Source organism: Eumetopias jubatus, unplaced genomic scaffold (genome assembly GCF_037043125.1).
Source record: "Eumetopias jubatus isolate StellerSeaLion01/CBP00866 unplaced genomic scaffold, mEumJub1_p1.0 scaffold_4, whole genome shotgun sequence".
NCBI classification, from domain to species: domain Eukaryota; kingdom Metazoa; phylum Chordata; class Mammalia; order Carnivora; family Otariidae; genus Eumetopias; species Eumetopias jubatus.
The window spans coordinates 111,147,694-111,165,183 of record NW_028274810.1 but is presented as its reverse complement, the minus strand read 5'-3'; the positions used below and the strand labels follow the sequence as shown (position 1 = coordinate 111,165,183).

Genomic DNA, 17,490 nt, shown 5'->3' with positions numbered 1-17,490 from the left:
TTGCTACTTTAAAAAAAAAAAAAAAAAAAAAAAGACCATGGGTTGTGGGACCAGAATGATGGGGTTGGAATCCTGGCTCCCCGGCTTCCAGCTGTGTGACCTAGGGCTACTTCCTTCCCATTTCCTCACCCATCAGTGTGGACGTACAGGCTTATAAGGATTACCTCTGGAATATAGGTCAGAGGCTTAGAACAAGGCCTTAGACATCGTCATGCCTCACACCTGTCAAGCTCTTATTAAGTTAGCAATGTCTGAGTGAAGCCATTCTCCCAGGAACTCATGCTAGAAAAACATGCATTTGAGGATCAGCTTGATTTTTGCAAAGAACCCAGCGGGGATTTTGATGGGAGACTGCAAGGAATCTGTGCATCGGTCTGGGTGGTACTGCTATCTCAACAATATGAAGCCTTCCAACCTGTAAACTTGGGATGTCTTTTTATTACTTCAGTCTTCCTAAACTTCTAGTGATGTTTTGTAGTGTTCAGTACACAAGCCTTGTACTTTTTTGTTCATTTTATTCCTAATTAACTTTTAATATTATGAAAAGAATTATATTCTTAATTTCCTGGTTGTTCATTTTAATTATTTACTAATACAACTGACTTTTGTATACAGGTCTTATATCCTGCTACCTTACTGAACGTATTAATTCTAAGAGTGTTTTAGTGAATTTACTTCTACAACATCATGTTATCTGCAAATGGAGGTACGTTTTACTTCCTTTCTACCGTGGATGATTTTGATTTCATCTCCTGGCCCAATTATCCAGCTAGAGCTACTTGTACAATATTTAATAAGAATGGCAAGCATGGGCGTCCATGTTTCATTCTGGATCTTAAGGGGAGAGCGTTTAGTCTTTCACCACTGGGCATGATGTTAGCATTGGGTTTTGCAACATATGGTCTTTATCCATTTAAGGGAGTTCCATTCCATTCCTAATGAGGTTTTGGGGTTGGGGAGTGTGGGGTATTTTTTTTATCATGAAGGGGACCTCATAGGCTCTTGCCTGCAAATCCATTCTCCCCACAGCTACAAAATGATCATTCTAACAGGCAAAGTTGATCATATCACAGCTTTCTTAGTCTAGCAGACACTGGAAATCCAGGCCATCCTCACTTCCCACCACTTTCCCTTTGCTCTTTGTCTTCCGGCAAAAAACCATTGGAGGTCTCCTAATATACTACACTACTCATTCCTTCCACGATTCTGTTCTTTCTACCCCTGTACCTGGAACGCAATTTCTTTTTCTTTTTTTTTGACTGTCCTGAATTGTTTATTAGGTAAGAATTTTACAAATATTACTTATGTTAGCGGTAACGGTGGAGCCAGAGAATACTGCATCTTCTCCATACCGCATGGCAAGAACCACCAAAAGTGTGGTGGAACTTGTGACCCTTTCCAAGGCCACGGCTTTTGGGCCTGCGGATGTCAGCCCTCACATCTCCCTGTGCTTGTGGACTGGTTTGGTGATCCACTGTGTGTCAGGATTTCTTCTGATAGCTTTATGGAATGGATCAATGAGGATAACCTCAAAGAATTAGTATGTGGAATCTTCACCAACCGAGGAAAAATTCAAGACTCTCAGAGCCCCAGTGGCGTCCAATTCACTCCTCTGCAACAGACTGAAGGCTTCGGGCAAACTTGAGCTGGTTACCACCATGACGGACAGGCTTGCCATAGGTAGCACCCTTAGGAACTAGGCGTTTGCGGCCACCACAACACACACGAGTCTGATATATGACATAACCTTGCTTGGCCTTGTACCCCAGCCTGCACGCTTTATCGGGCCAGGTTGGGTGGGGGGCCCTGTGGAGCGCAGAGAGCTGGCGGTCCTGCCAGTGTGCACCCTGAGAAGTGCATTTCATCAGACTGCTTCTTCCTCCGTAGCTCCTGGATGGACTTGCAAGCGCCTACCTTGGCCTATCTTTGAGCTGATGGCTGCTGCTGGACAGAAAGGTGGAATGCAATTTCTATGACCATCCATCTCCCCTATAATTTGTTTAAAACTTTGTCTAATGTCATCTTAGAAACTTTCTCTAAACACAGTCTAAGTAAGCTATTCTGAGTTAATACTCTATATACATGGGTATTCTCACAATTACCATATTGAATATAGTTTTATGCTTTTGGGTCCCTCGTCCTCCTTAGACAACCAACTCATTAAAGTACAGTCTCTGCCTTGACCTCAGTCTCCCCAGCATCTAACACAGTGCTGAGCGCCGAGCGTGGAACAGACGGGAAACTGGGAAACAAATGAGGGAAGGAATGACTCACCCAATCAGTCCTTCACTTTACTGGTAGTGATTTTTCTGAAGTATAAACCTGACTATAACACTCAATCACTAAAAGCCCTCCACTAGCTGCTGATAGCCTTTAGGGTAAAGTTCCGATTTCTTAACGTGGCATAGAAGATTCCCCACGACCTGCCCTGCCCCAAATCTCTCCTTTCCCATCTTGGCTGCACACCCAGTTCTCAAACCCCACGACCATTCACAGCTCCCCTAACACCGCACTCTTTACAGTCTCCCAACTTTCCCTTATGCCACACCCTCCACATTGGGCAGCCTTGCCTGTCCTTCCCTACTGTGCACTTGGAAACCATGCAATCTTTTTTCCAAGAGTCAGCTCAAACATCACCTTTGAGCTCTGTGTAAATCTGTTTATACAGCTGTCTGCTTTGTGTGGATATTTCAAAGGCACCCTTTGCTCCCCAAATCTAAGACTGAACTCACAACAATCTCTACCTTGCCCCTGCAAGAAAAAGAGACCATTTCTCTTTCCCACATCCCTCTGCTCAACAGGAACTCCACTATCATTCCAAGTATCTGAGTCAGAAGCCCGGCTCCTCTCTTCATACCCTCCATCACCGAGTGCAACCCAACCATTTCTCTCCGTCTCTGTGCTATCACCTCACCCCAAGCCACCACCGTTGTCCCCCATTTAGTGTAACAGCCTCCTGATGGATCCCTGTTTCAACACTGGCCTCCCTCCAAACACCACCCCTCCACGGGAGCCGGGGAGCAGGTCTCATCTCCATCGCCCATCTGCAACCCTGCACAGGCTCCCTGTCACCCTGATGATCAACACCAAAGCTCAAGTGCGCTCCAGGGCTGCACATCCATGGTTCCCCTACCACCACTCCAGCTTCCCAGCCCCTCTCAGCTCTGCCCTCAATACTCATCCCCACAGCGCTTTCTCGAGCTCTTACTCATCCTTTCGGACCTCAGCGCCTCCTCAAGAGCACCTTGTCTGATGCCCAGTCTACAGCCTCATAGAATCACAGTCTTTTTCTTCGTAGTTTTCATCTCAGTTTGAAGTAACCCCTCGTGTGAATGGGAGCACTATGTCTGTAGACCACCAGCCCCCGAGACAAGGCGCAGTGTTCTTAGGTGCCAGCTATCCAGCACATGGCTGGCATGGGAAAGGCACTCAGTAAGTATTTAAGTGAATAAACATACCTGAAATCTTTACTCAGTGCAACTGTCAAGGAGAAATGACACTCCCTTCTTCGGGCCCCACTTTCCATGTCAGATTTCTAGCTGAGTCCATAGAACACTGACAGATTGCCCCTTACGGACTGTGAGCCCCACATAGATGGGAAGCCTCCTGTTTTCCATTGGGAACACAGGGCACATGCAACAGTTAGCTCACTACCAAAGGGCTCCCTCCCTGGGAAGGTGGGCTCTAGGGGCTACAGTGTAGAAGGGCCAACATTCTCATCGGGAAACATGGGGCAAGGACATCTGGATGGCTTTCTAAAGCAGGACAGCTTAGCTTAAGGACAGAAAGGCTGAGACACGGAGGACCCCGCCCCCCTCCGCCGCGTTACGAATCTACTGCAAAGCTAGGCAGGCCCTGGAAGGAGTGACCAGGGCGCGTAAGCTGTGGATGTCAGAGTAATGAGGAACCTGAGCTCTCATTACTGGTCAGGACCAGGCAGAGATCCTCCCTCTACCCCAGCCATCGTCCAGATGCTCTACAGAGAATCCCTGCATGCAGCAGAGACTGCACTAAATTCTTTTAATTTGGTATTTCTTGAGCACCTATTGCATGAATGTGAGGCTCACAGAAAACACCGATATAAGAGAAGACCCACAGAGCACCCGGGGACTTGACAGAGGACAATTTTAATCACTTCCAAGCCTTAGATAAGCAACCCTTTGGCCAAAAAGATGTTTCTTTGGGTCTCTTGACATGTGACCCCCTGACATCAATCAATGCCCAAAAGACCAGGCTAGCTAAACCAATTGAGTGTATAATTTGGTTCTTACTGCAGTTGCCAGATTGATTGGCAATGCCTAACAGGAAAAGAGGCTATAAACTATTAACAAAAAAGACATCCCGCTTTTTTGGAGACACTCGCAAACCCTTAGAATAGCTGATCTGAGAGCCTCCACTTTGCAAGTGACGCTCCAGGGCATACTTTGCTAACCACAGTAGTCAGTGCTTATGGCCCACAAGGGATGCAGGAAGAAGAGGAAGGCACTGGGTTTTGGAATCAGGGAGCCCAGGCCTCCAACCCACTAGCTGTGTGATGGACGACTGTCTCCTTCCCTCTCTGAGCCTTGGCTCACGCCTTGCCAAATGCTAAGAATAAAACTCAACACCAATAGGGTGATTGTGAGGATCTGCTGGGTGTCCCGGGAGCAGGGCCTGGTGACAGGAGGCCCTCAACACCAGCCATCACCTGTCTCACAGAGCCAAACATCTGGCGGCGCTGTCCTGGGAACAAGGAGCCCTGAGCATCCAGTCCAACTTGGACACTCACTAGCTGTGCAACTCCAACGTCATCACCTAGCAGCCAAAAGCTTCAATTTCTGCCACTGAGAAGTGAACATGGTGCTGCTTCCCTCACAGGGCTATGGACAGCTCGAACAAAAGATGGAGCCCAGAGAGCCGCATTAAACTTTTGTTAGCACCCCAAACAAAAATACTGTCAAATTATTTTGTAATTACAAATTTATTTTCTTTCTTCTAGTATACAAGAGAACACACACACACACACACACACACACACACACACACACGATTCCTTGAAAGAAATCTGCAAACAACCTGCACCCGCAGCAGGAGCGTAGGGGCAGATGGACGGAAGAATGGGGCTCTGCTCCTTCGTGCCCTCTGCAAGCCACAGGAGGTGAGGCCTCACACTCAGAAGGACGGAGGGAGGCCATCTTCACGTCACACCTCCAAGAACAGCATACAGCCCCTGATACAATGTGGAGGCTGTCACAGTACCTACAGAACAGAGACATGGCTGAGAAAACATGTAAAGATTAAAAAAAAAAAATGTGAAAAGCAGAAGAATTGATAAAAATTTTAATATGGAAGGAGAACACCTCCAACAAAAGGACCATAAAACCATTATGCCGTGGGCCAACTGGAAAAGCGCTCCTTTTCTCTTCAAAAGCCTTCCTGCTCTTCTCCCTGCAGGTGAGGGGCCGGGGGTGAGCTGCCACCTTCTGTGGATGACAAAATGAGCACATGGCTCTGGAAAGAGTCAAGAGCAGAACAAGACTCCACATGACACGTTGAAGTGCTAAAGAAGATGGCTATCGGGGTGCCTGGGTGGCTCAGTCGGTTAAGCGACCGCCTTCGGCTCAGGTCATGGTCCTGGAGTCCCGGGATCGAGTCCCGCATCGGGCTCCCTGCTCGGCGGGGAGCCTGCTTCTCCCTCTGACCCTCCCCCCTCCCATGTGCTCTCTCTCTCTCATTCTCTCTCTCGCGAATAAATAAATAAAAAATCTTTAAAAAAAAAAAAAAAGATGGCTATCAGCCAATTTGGGTCTGAAGATTCAATTCAAAGAAAAATCCGTTCAAAGTCGAACTTTCAGATGCCAACCTGCATTAGCTCATAAGTTCTTTTTCACTCAATTCAGTAATTTTTCTTAAAAAAAAAAGTGGGTTCTTTTTATCACATTTCACTGTCAAAACATGAGTAAACAGGGAGAAGCAAAAAGAAATCGCCTATAATCTCCAAACACGGAAATAAGCCTTGTTAACAGCTTGGTGTATATTCTTCTGGACCTTTCTCTATGCATACATACAAAGGCATGTATGTATTCCCTAAGAATGGGATCCTACCATTCATATTGTTTTTTAACAGCTTTTATTACTTAATCATGGATACCTTTCCATGTTAATACATGTCCTTCTAGATCTTCTTTTTTAATGTCATGTATTATACAGATATCATAATTTAACTAATTCCCTATTACTGAAGGTCTATATTGCTTCTGATAAGTCTGGTGTTATAATGTTATGACAAATGACCTAATATACACATCTTTGTGCACTAGCCCATTTCTTTTTCTTAAAATAAAGTAAATATGGTATTCTGGGGTCAAAAGATTTGCACATTGTGGTAGACCAGATAATGCCTCCCCCAAATGATGTCCACTGCTAATCCCCAGAACCTACCAATAGGATCCCTTACAGACAAAAGGCACTTTTCGGATGTGATCCAGTTAAGGATCCCGAGATAAGGAGCTTACCCTGGAGGAATCACAAGGGACCTTCTGAAGGGAAAGAAGGAGGCAGGCAAGCCAGAGATTGCTGAAGAGACCCCAGCACAGACATCCCAGGTGGAGGAGGCAGCCAGGAGCCAAGGAATGCCACCGCGTGTAGAAGCTGGAACAAGCAAGCAGACCCTCCCCTGAAGCCTCCAGAAGGCAGGCAGGCCTTACTTTCATTTGGGAATCTTCGGACCTCAAGAAGTGTAATACAATAAGTGTGTGTTCTTTGAAGCCACGGAGTTTATGGTTTTTGGTACAGAAGAAACAAGAAACATACACATTGTTACTAAACGTAGTGTTTCTTTAGTAAATACATTACTTCTAAGGTAAACTGTACTTGATAATTCAATACCACTCCCCCACTCCCATTTTGCCAGCTGATCCGCTCTGCAGCTGCCACAGGCACACTGTCCCAAGAAAATGGAATTCACATTTTGAGCATCTACCACGTGCCAAGTACTACACTGGACTGATCTCCCACATTTCTTCCCCTAAACTTGTACGCAAGGACCAACCTCATTTTACAACTCAACAAACCACCCCTTGAGGAAATCAAGTGACTTGCCCCAGATTCGTTTATTTATTTATTCAACACATATGGCGAGAGCACCTACTGTCACAGGGACACTGAAGTTCCAGGCACGCGAGAGGCAGCAGTGAGCATGCCGCCGTCCCTGCCCCAGTGCAGCCTGACGCCCACCGGATCGCAGAACTGGGAAGGGAGGGAGCCAGGCTGGGGGCCCCCCCACTCTATTCACCACAGAACCCCCCAGCCTCTCTTCCCTGTTCTTCTCCTTCCCTCCCACAAATCTCATGACACTTAGGTCACTTTGGATTTAAAATGCCTGAATATACTCATCTCTGCATGTACCGCCAGGCCTGCTGGAACGCAGGTCCCCGAGGGCAGGACCTTTGCCTCCTCTGTGCACTGATGCACCTGCATGCAGCAGACCCTCTACGAGTGTTCAATGAATTCTTGTCCAAGACTCGACCTCTCCCCCACCCAACACTGGTTTCCAACTCCACAGCAATCGAGGGTGTCTTCTGGGCAAAGGCTTGCTTGCCTCCCACCTGCCTGCCTCCAAGGCCCGTCTGCAGTAAGGTATATTAGGCAAGGAAAAGGAGGGCCTGAGCCTAAATAAAGCAGAACTTCACAGGTAAATCCAGAACTCCTTCTGAATCTCACCCAAGCCACACAGCTAAAGGAAGGAAGGAAATCAGGTCTCTCGCTCTGCAAATCCAAAGAAAATCCAGCCTTACTTGTAAACGAGGAAGGGGGGAGCGCACCAAACTCGCTACTATTTCTGAAGCAGCCTCCGGGCAGGAGCCCACAGAGGGCGGCGAGAAGCGGTCCGCTGAGAACGGGCTCCCCCCTGCGCTGACACGAGGAACTGCAACGCTGTCCGCGGCCCGTGGGACTGGCTTCTCCTTTCTCGAGCCAGAGCCAACAGGCCAACAAGGGGCCTCCCCATCTGAGTCGGCGGAGGAGAGCAGACACCAGTGAAACAGGCTGTCCTGAGTTCTGAAAGGACAGCAATAAGTGCAAAGCGTGAGCCCCCAGTGCCTGCGCACCCACTCTGCGCCGTGGCACGCGCCCAGTGCCTGCTCACGGTCTGATTTAGTCACACGGGGCTATTCTATCCCTATTTTACAGAGGACGACTGCGTAAACACGTCACAGCCAACACCTGAGGAGCCCACGGGAGCCCAGGTGGACGTCAGCTGAAGCCAGCCGCCTCAGTCCTCCTCGACTCTTCCTTTCAGCAAAACCTTTGTGACTCAGAGCCATCTGAGGCATTCCCAGGCTGCTTACCGAGCCCCAGGTGCCCTGCAAAAGTGAGCTCCGGTCTGCACACCGCTCAACGTCAGTCTCAGCCCACTTTCACTGGTGCAGAAGCTGGGGCTCAGAGACATGGCGTGGCTCGCTCACAGCAACACAGCAAGTAGCAGAGGTTCCCTGGTCCTCCTGTCCCAGACGTAACTGTTCACTCACCCATACCACGGGGCTACCACAACAGGCTCAAGATCCACACCTGAGCAGTGCGCGGTCGGAGGTTACAGATACGAGCATCGGCTCAACCTGGGGCCACAATGTCCAAAGCAATCACACAACACCGGGACACGAACCAAGAAAGCCTCATTCCTGACCCCCAGCAGCCTCCCCAGGCCAAGTGCAAGAGCTCCAGCAGCGTGGAGTTTGGAGTGCTCTCCACACCACTCTAGCTTGCCTCCTCCAAACAGAGGTGCTCCTCCAGCCCTTCTCAGACTGCCGTACCTCATGACACCAGCCCCACCGCATGATACAGTGTACCTGTCGGTCCATAAGTGCCAGCACACTGCAATGCACCTGCGGACCCCACTGCACCTGCAGACCCCACGTACACCTGCAGATCCCACATGCACCTGCAGAACCCAAGTACTGCACTACACCTGCAGACCCCAGGTACACCTGCAGACCCCACTGCACCCGCAGACCCCACAGACACCTGCAGAACCCAAGTACTACACTGCACCTGCAGACCCCATGTACATCTGCAGACCCCATGTACACCTGCAGATCCACTGCACCTGCGGACCCCACTGCACCTGCAGAACCCAAGTACTGCACTGCATCTGCAGACCCCACTGCACCTGCAGACCCCACATACATCTGCAGACCCCACGTACATCTGCGGACCCACTGCACCTGCGGACCCGACTGCACCTGCAGAACCCAAGTACTGCACTGCACCTGCAGACCCCACTACACCTGCAGATCCCACATGCACCTTCAGACCCCACGTGCACCTGCAGACCCTACGTACACCTGCAGAACCCAAGTACCGAACTACACCTGCAGACCCCACATACATCTGCAGATCCCACTGCACCTGCAGACCCCACTGCACCTGTGGACCCCACTGCACCTGCAGAACCCACATACACCTGCAGATCCCATGTACACCTGCAGAACCCAAGTACTGCACTGCACCTGCGACCCCACGTACATCTGCAGACCCCCCGTACACCTGCAGAACTCAAGTACTGCACTGCACCCGCAGACCCCACTGCACCTGCAGACCCCACTTACATCTGCAGACCCCACGTACATCTGCAGATCCACTGCACCTGCAGAACCCAAGTACTGCACTACACCTGCAGACCCCACTACACCTGCGGACCCCACTGCACCTGCGGAACCCACTACACCTGCGGACCCCACTGCACCTGCGGAACCCAAGTACTGCACTGCACCTGCAGACCCCACTGCACCTACAGACCCCACATACATCTGCAGACCCCACGTACATCTGCGGACCCACTGCACCAGTGGACCCCACTCCACCTGCAGAACCCAAGGACTGCATGACACCTGCAGACCCCACTACACCTGCGGACCCCACTGCACGTGCGGACCCCACGTGCACCTGCGGATCCCACGTGCACCTGTAGAACCCAAGTACTGCATTACACCTGCAGACCCCACGTACACCTGCAGAACCCAAGTACTGCACTGCACCTATAGACCCCACATACAATCAGGAAGGACTGAAATGCTCAGTTTCCTACTGGAGGAAAACCCAAATAAAGGCTATAGGGACAGCGGCCCCTGCCTCCTACTTTCCAACCACACCTCCTACCTCTCCCGCCCCGGGCTCCTTCTACACTCAGCTCCTCATCTTGCCTCAGCTACCACGCTGCTTCCTCTGTGTAGGAGGCTCCTCCATACACTGTCACCTCGTCCAGGCCTGGTGCTCCTTATTAGTCTGAGTTGCATAGAGACTGGACCTGTCTTTTCTGATCTGTATTCCCAGGAGTCCAGTGCATAATGCACAGGTGTCCCATAATATGTAATGAATAAGAGTAATCCGTAAACTCTTTGTAGCCTGGCCACCACTGCCAAATTACTCTGCCACCCAGAAGTGGTTGCTCGACAATGTGAATGTACGCAATGCCACTAAATTGTACACTGAAAAGTGATTAAAATGGTGAATTTTAGGTTATGTATTTTTTACCATAATTTTCAAACTAAGTAATTTGTTTAAATGGGGGTGGAACTATGTAGACAAGGAAGGTGCACTAATGAAAGGCAGGGTGCAGGCCCACCCTATCTAAGACCCTCAACAGATAACAATCCCCCAACCCACGCTGATCTACTTCACAGTGACTCCCAGAGTCGACCTGTCCAGGTTCTAACTTAAGGGTGTAAGCCCCTTAGAGAGAGACTGACCTCTTCCAATGCTGAGAGCCCAGCCCAGAGTCCTGAGCCCAGTGCGCACTCAGATTAGGAGGACAGTAGCCGCCAGTCATTGTGCAGAGATTGAGCATCAGGTTTTCTAGAGGTTGTTCTTGCCACTGACTGATAGGGAGACTCAAAATCAAGTCTGACGCAGTCTCAGGGCCAAGTGAACCAATTTCATGAATGAATGAAATACCGAATGAGTGACCACAGTAATAAATGTCAAAGTAGCAGGCAGCAGGACCAGCGGGTTCACAAAACCATGCTGCGTTTCTTAAACAGAAGCCGACATTTTAAGGACCATCTGAGTCCTAAAATCACATCAATCTGACTATACTTAGAAACACACCAAAATTTCCATTAAATTATCATATTCTTTGTTTCAATAAATTGCATCTTAAAGGGAAAATCAAGGGGGGGTGGTCAGAATATAATTGCCAGTTCCGATCTCAAGGAATAAGGTCAATGCAAAAGCCCATTAGCTCCAGGCCCAAGAAAAGGGCTGTAAAACGAGAATGGACTTAGAAATCCTATTAGAAAGAAAATTTAGGTTTAATTAACAAAAAGAGAAATTTTTTGAGACGCTAAAACTACCTCACCTGATGAAATTATCTCAAATAAAGAGCTGCTACCTTAAATCTCCAGTGCAGGAGTGAGTGAGAAAGCGGGAAATCGTTGTGTCTCCTCTCGGAGCGTGGGACAGACAAGTGCCACGCACCTCCCGCAGCCGGGCTGGCTCTGGGCTGAGGGGACACGAAGATGCGCGAGACCCACTTCCCGGTTCTGGCTCATTTCTCCTACTTTGTATCGGCAGACTTCACAACGCAGCAGAAGTGTCCACCTGCTGCTTATCGACCCCAGTGGCTCCGAAGCACCTCACAATCTGGCTTCTGCCTACCAGTACCCTCTGTGGAAACCTCTCTTAACAGACTTCACAAGGTTGCCAACAACTTCGGGGGATACTTTCCACAGTTTTCCTCCCAGAACTCCCTGCCATTAACAGTTTCATCTGTTCTGATGACCCGTAGTTTCCATACCCCACCCTGCTTCATCCGTCCCTTCCCTGCGCTGCTCTCCACTTCCCCACCCTGCAGACACTGCTGGTGCACAGCCCTGGCCATCCCCTCCAGCAGAACGGCTCCCCGAGGACAGGGTGCTTTCCCCTGCCTGCCACTCACCGCCAGGCCCCTCCTCTGGCTCAGACTTGTCCCAAGCCCTGGAATGTCTGATAACCAGCTACTGCCTTCAAGGCACAGGGACATGGCTCGGTGTCCAGGAAAACTCAGGACGGACGTGCCACGTCCCTCTCCACCCCCACCACACCCTGCCAGTCCCGAGGCAGGCCAATTTTCTCTTTCAAATGCCCCTGTCATGCATCTTTTCCCATCCCTCCCTGACACCTGGTTCAAGACTTCACCATCTCCCTGCCCAGCCTCTGGCAGCCCCGGCTCCCCTCCCTAGTCTCCTGGAGCTCCCAGAACAGCGAGCCCACACCGCACACCTGACCTGCCACAGCTGGCCGTAAGGTCAAGTCCCAGGTGAGCCGGCCCCTGCTGGGGGCAAGGCCGCACCTTCGTACAGCATCAGCAGGTGCTTGCTGTGCAGCAGGGGCCACCCCAGGATGGGCAGACTCAGTCCCGACATCTGCTGTGTGGCACGGGTCCTGCTGCTCTCCCTGCTGCACAGACGAGGAAACTGAACCCACGAAGCTGAAGTGACTGACCAGGGGTCACACCCAGAGGAAAGCAGAGCCCAACCAAACCACAGCCATCGGCCCTGGACCCTCCCTATCGGCCACTCTCACCTCTGCCTGCTTCGAACATCACCTGTCACCGCTCACCCCCTCAAGACACGCACTGCAGAGACCCACTGCCTTCCTGCTCCCATTCACTTCCTTGTTCACCCTGCTCCCCGATGCCCCCAGGAACCCAACTCATCTCTTAGAACAGGGAGCCCTTACTGACCCCCCCACCTACCACTCCTTTAAGGGGCCCTTGCCACACACTGCCACCTCAGCACCAGGTGGCCGGGCATCTGACAGGAAGAGAAACGTCAGAGGGTGACCCGAATCATCATGCTCAAGCAGTGAGGCAGGAAGTGGCCAGAACAGAACTCTGACGCGTGTGTGCTACCAGCTACGCCGCACTCTGTCCAGGCAGGGCTTGGCTGGGTGTCCACAGGGACACCATCATGCTGCTTTCCAGACGGGAGCTTAGAGGAACAAAACTTCCCGTTACAGTTCGCCACCCCTCTCGCCCAAGCCTGGGAGCACACAGTTTCGACACTCGGTACAAAGTCTTCCTTTCTCTGTCTCCCTGCGAGCCCATGGGCTACTCGCGGCCCACACTCCCAGGGCCATGTGGAGTCTGGAACAGAACGTGCACGCGGTCCTTGCCTTCCGGGCCCAGAGCTCACCCGGGAGAGGGGAGGGCTGTGGACAAACAGGAACGTGGCAAGGCCATGAATGCACGTCGTCACGGCACGGACAAGCCCGGAGCGGGACGGCTGCAGTCCCCAGGGCAGTACCCTGCCACCTGGTGACATGGGTGACAAGGTACTCCAACGAGAGACGTCAGGCTGAGGCCCCAAAGGCCGTGTGCAGCGAGGAGAGAGGCAGGCTGGCTCAGCAGGGCAGCAGGGCCGGCTCCACAGGCCTGCACCGAGGGCTTCGCCCACCGGCCTGCCTTCCCCCATGTCTGTCTACTGCCTGCTGCCCAGACAAAGACAGTGGCTTTCAAGCTTAGGACCAGGCCTGAGCTGGGCAGGCAGCCCAAAGCCCCTCCCAACTCAGCCAGGAGTGGGTATCATCTCCACCCACCCAACAGCTGGAGGGGAGCTGAATCGTCCCCAGTCTCCCAGCGAGGATAACTGCTATTTGGCTCGTCTGGACCCCAGGCCACCATGTCTCTGTCACACCACCAAGGAGAAGAATACAGGCAGGGGACTGGATCAGATCCAAGTGTTTGCTCCCAGCTTCCTTTACTTTCATAATGATACCAGGTCACCCGAGGCCACCATCTGAGGGACATATCCAGGACTTAGAACTTACAGTCAGGTTCAGGGGGGTGCAGGCCGAGCCAATGTCAACAGCAATGTCACAGTGGTGCAAATAGAAAGCAAGCAGCTAAGTCTCTGGGGACCTAACAGTGACACTCATAATTAGGTGAAGGATACATGGTTGTATAAAAGGCCTTTTTAAAGATTTCACAAACCATGGTGAGGTGGTTTAGTAAGTGGGATGGGCAGAAAAACAGGACTACCTTGCACCTATGCCCCCCACCAAAACACAGCATGCACTCTGCCCACACCATCTCCCTAACCCTCGGAGCCGTCCCAGGACAGGCTTCGTGGAGGCCACTCTGTACAGCTGGAAACCACGGTGCTGAGCCGTGGTCCGTGTCACGGACCCTCACACGGGCCTCAAACCTAAGCCTGCCTAGTACCAAGGCAGCTTCAATTTTAGGCTTGCTGAATTTACAGAACCATGAAGGCATCTGAATGGGACTACCTCAAAGAAAACTAGAAATTCAGGAATAAAACCAGGCAAGAAAGTGCAGCTGCAGAGGAGTTTTAAGTCAATATTCCACAAGCCAGGGATACGTAGTTCTTTCCCTTTCCAAAGTAAAAGGCCACACACAGGCTGACCCAGTACTTCTGTAAGGAAGCCGTAACACACAGGGACGTCTCCCTTCCCCCGTGATTCACCAAGAGGCTGTTTCCCTTTCCCAAGAGTGATCTGTTTCGGGCGGGGCTGCGGCAGCCAGACCGGAGAGGGTGCAGGTTTGCAGAAATCTATGTGGCAGGCACAGGAGAGGAAGCTGCCAGCTGCATGGTGGCCAGAAGGAGGCTGAGAACAGTACGGGCCTCACCCCCACTCCTCAGCGGGTGCTTCTCGGCTCCCGCTAGCAGGTCAGTCACCAGCCTAACAGACAATGGCAGCGGCCACACAGGGAAGGAGGAATCCCGCTCGCTCACGGATGTGGCGTCTTTAGCATTCATAGTAGCCCTTCCAAGTGATCGTGGTGACAAAGTTTTCAGTAACTTTTTTATGGAAGTGAATCTGACTTGACACAAAATGAACCATCTTAAAATGAGTAATTCAGTGGCAGTTAATGTATTCACAATATATTGTCCAACCATCACTCCATCCAACTGCAGACCATTTTCATCACCCCAAAAGGAAACCTCACACCCATTAAGCAGCTGCTCCTCATACCAGCAGCCCTGCCCCTCATAAACTACCCATATGTAGTCTGTCTTCATGGATTTACCTGTTCTGTAGATTTCATGTAAATGCAATCCTGTTCTTTCACGCAGCGTGTTTTCAAGGGTCATCTGTGTTGTAGCACGTGTCAGTACTTTATTCTTTTTTCAGGCTGAAGAACAGTCCACTTTCCATTTTTATCCATTCACCCACTGGTAGGGGTTTCCACATTTTGGCTGCTGTGAACACCAGTGTCCAGGTATCTATTTGAATACCCCTTATCAATGCTCAGGTCTAAACCCAGGAGTGGAATCGCTGGGTTACACGGTAACTAACTTTATGAGGAACTGTTGGACTCTTGTCTACAGCAGCTGCACCACTGACATCCCCACGAGCCACAAGTAGGTCCCAACATCTCCACATCCTCACCCAACACTTCTTTTCCATTTTCCTGATAACAGCCGTCCTAGTGGGTGTGAGGCAGTACCTCGTTGTGGTTTTGATGCGCATTCAAAAATTACTTTTGATTACAAGTATAATCAATGTCCACTGTTAAAAATAAGTGAATTTTCCCAGACTCCTTCTGGGCTCATGTTTCACCCTGTATTGACCTCATGCATTGTTGGTCCACCTGCCTGTCTCCCTCGGGGACTGTGACCCCTAGAGACAGTTCACAGCAGTATCTCCAGTGTCTACTTATTCATTCGACAAGTAGTTTTTAAAAGCCTCCTCCATTCCAGGCACCAGTCAAGACATTCAGGGTACAAACAGGAAATCAAAAAATGCATGGAGGCATGGAGACAAATGAAAATGAAAACACAACAATCCCAAATCTTTGGGACACCACAAGAACTGTTCTAAGAGGGAAGATCATGGCAATACAGGCTGACCTCAAGAAGCAAGAACAATCTCAACCAAACCTTACACCTAAACCAGCGAGAGAAAAAACAAAGCCCAAAGCCAGTAAAAGGACATAATAAAGATTCAAACATAATAAATAAAATAATAAATGAAAGACTAAAATATAGAAATGATGAAACCAGGAACTGGTTCTTTGGAAAGTCAAAGTAAATTGATAAACCCCTAGCCAAACTCATCAAGAAAAAGAGGGGATTCAAATAAAATCAGAAATGGAGAAATGACAATCAATACCACAGAAATACAAAGGATTATAAGAGACTTTTATGAAAAATTATACACCAACAGACTAGACAACCTGGAAGAAATGGATAAATTCCTAGAAACATAAACTTTTAAAACTGAATCGGAAAGAAAGAGAAAATTTGAACAGATGGGGGTGCCTGGGTGGCTCAGTCAGTTAAGCATCTGCCTTCAGCTCAGGTTATGATCCCAGGGTCCCAAGATCAAGACCCACATTGGTCTCCCTGCTCAGTGGGGAACCTGCTTCTCCCTCTCCCTCTACCATTCCCCCTGCATGTGCGCTTTCTCTCTCAAATAAATAAAATCTTAAAAAAAAGAGAAAGAAAGAAAATTTGAACAGATGGATTACTAGCAACAAAAATGAGTCACTAATCAAAAAACTCCAAATATACAAAGTCCAGGACCAGACAGCTTCACAGGTGGATTCCATTAAACATTTAAAGAAGAGTGAATACCTATTCTTCTCAAACTATTCCAAACAACAAAAGAGGAAGGAAAGCTTCTAAATTCACTCTATGAGGCCAGCATTATCCTGATACCAAAACCAGATAAAGACACTACAAAAAAATACTACTACAGGCCAGTATCTCTGATGAACATAGATGCAAAAATCCTCAACAAAATATTAGCAAACTGAATCCAACAATACATTTAAAAAAAAATCATTTACCATGATCAAGTGGGATTTATTCCCAGGATACAAGAGTGGTTCAATATTCCCAAATCAATCAACATGATACATCACATCAAAAAGCGAAAGGATAAAAACCATATGATCATCTCGATACAGAAAAAGCATTTGACAAAATACAATATCCAATCATGATAAAAATTCTCAACAAAGTAGGTTTAGAGAGAACATACCTCAACATAATAAAGGCTATATATGAAAAACCCAAAAGAAATATCACACTCAGTGTTGAAAAACTGAGTTTTTCCCCTTAGATCAGGAACAAGGCAAAGATGTCCACTCTCACCACTTCTTTTCAACATAGTACTGGAAGTCCTAGCCACAGCAATCAGACAAGGGGAAAAAAAAAAAAAAAAAAAACCCACAGACATCCAAAGTGGTAAGAAAGAAGTAAAACTTTCACTATTTGCATATGACATGATACTATATATACAAAAACCTAAGGACTCCACCAAAAAAAAAATAGAATTCAGTAAGGTTGTAGGATACAAAATTAATATACAGAAATCTGTTGCATTTCTATACTTATCATGAAGTAGCAGAAAGAGAAATTAAGAAAACAATCCCACTTACAACTGCACCAAAAATAAAATACCTAGAAATAAACTTAACCAAGGAGGTGAAAGACCTACTCCAAAAACTATAAAACATTGAAGAAATTGAATATGGTAAACAAACGGAACGATATTCCATGCTCATGA

The 17,490-nt window shown here is 49.0% G+C and overlaps 1 protein-coding gene and 1 pseudogene across 4 annotated transcripts in view; both read right to left on the bottom strand.

Moving 5' to 3' along the window:
* TRAPPC9 (trafficking protein particle complex subunit 9) overlaps window positions 1-17,490 on the bottom strand; it is a 541,110-nt gene that overhangs the window by 306,434 nt on the left and 217,186 nt on the right. The gene's annotated exons all lie outside the window — the stretch shown is intronic.
* On the bottom strand, window positions 1,308-8,428 carry LOC114211121 (large ribosomal subunit protein eL15 pseudogene; annotated as a pseudogene).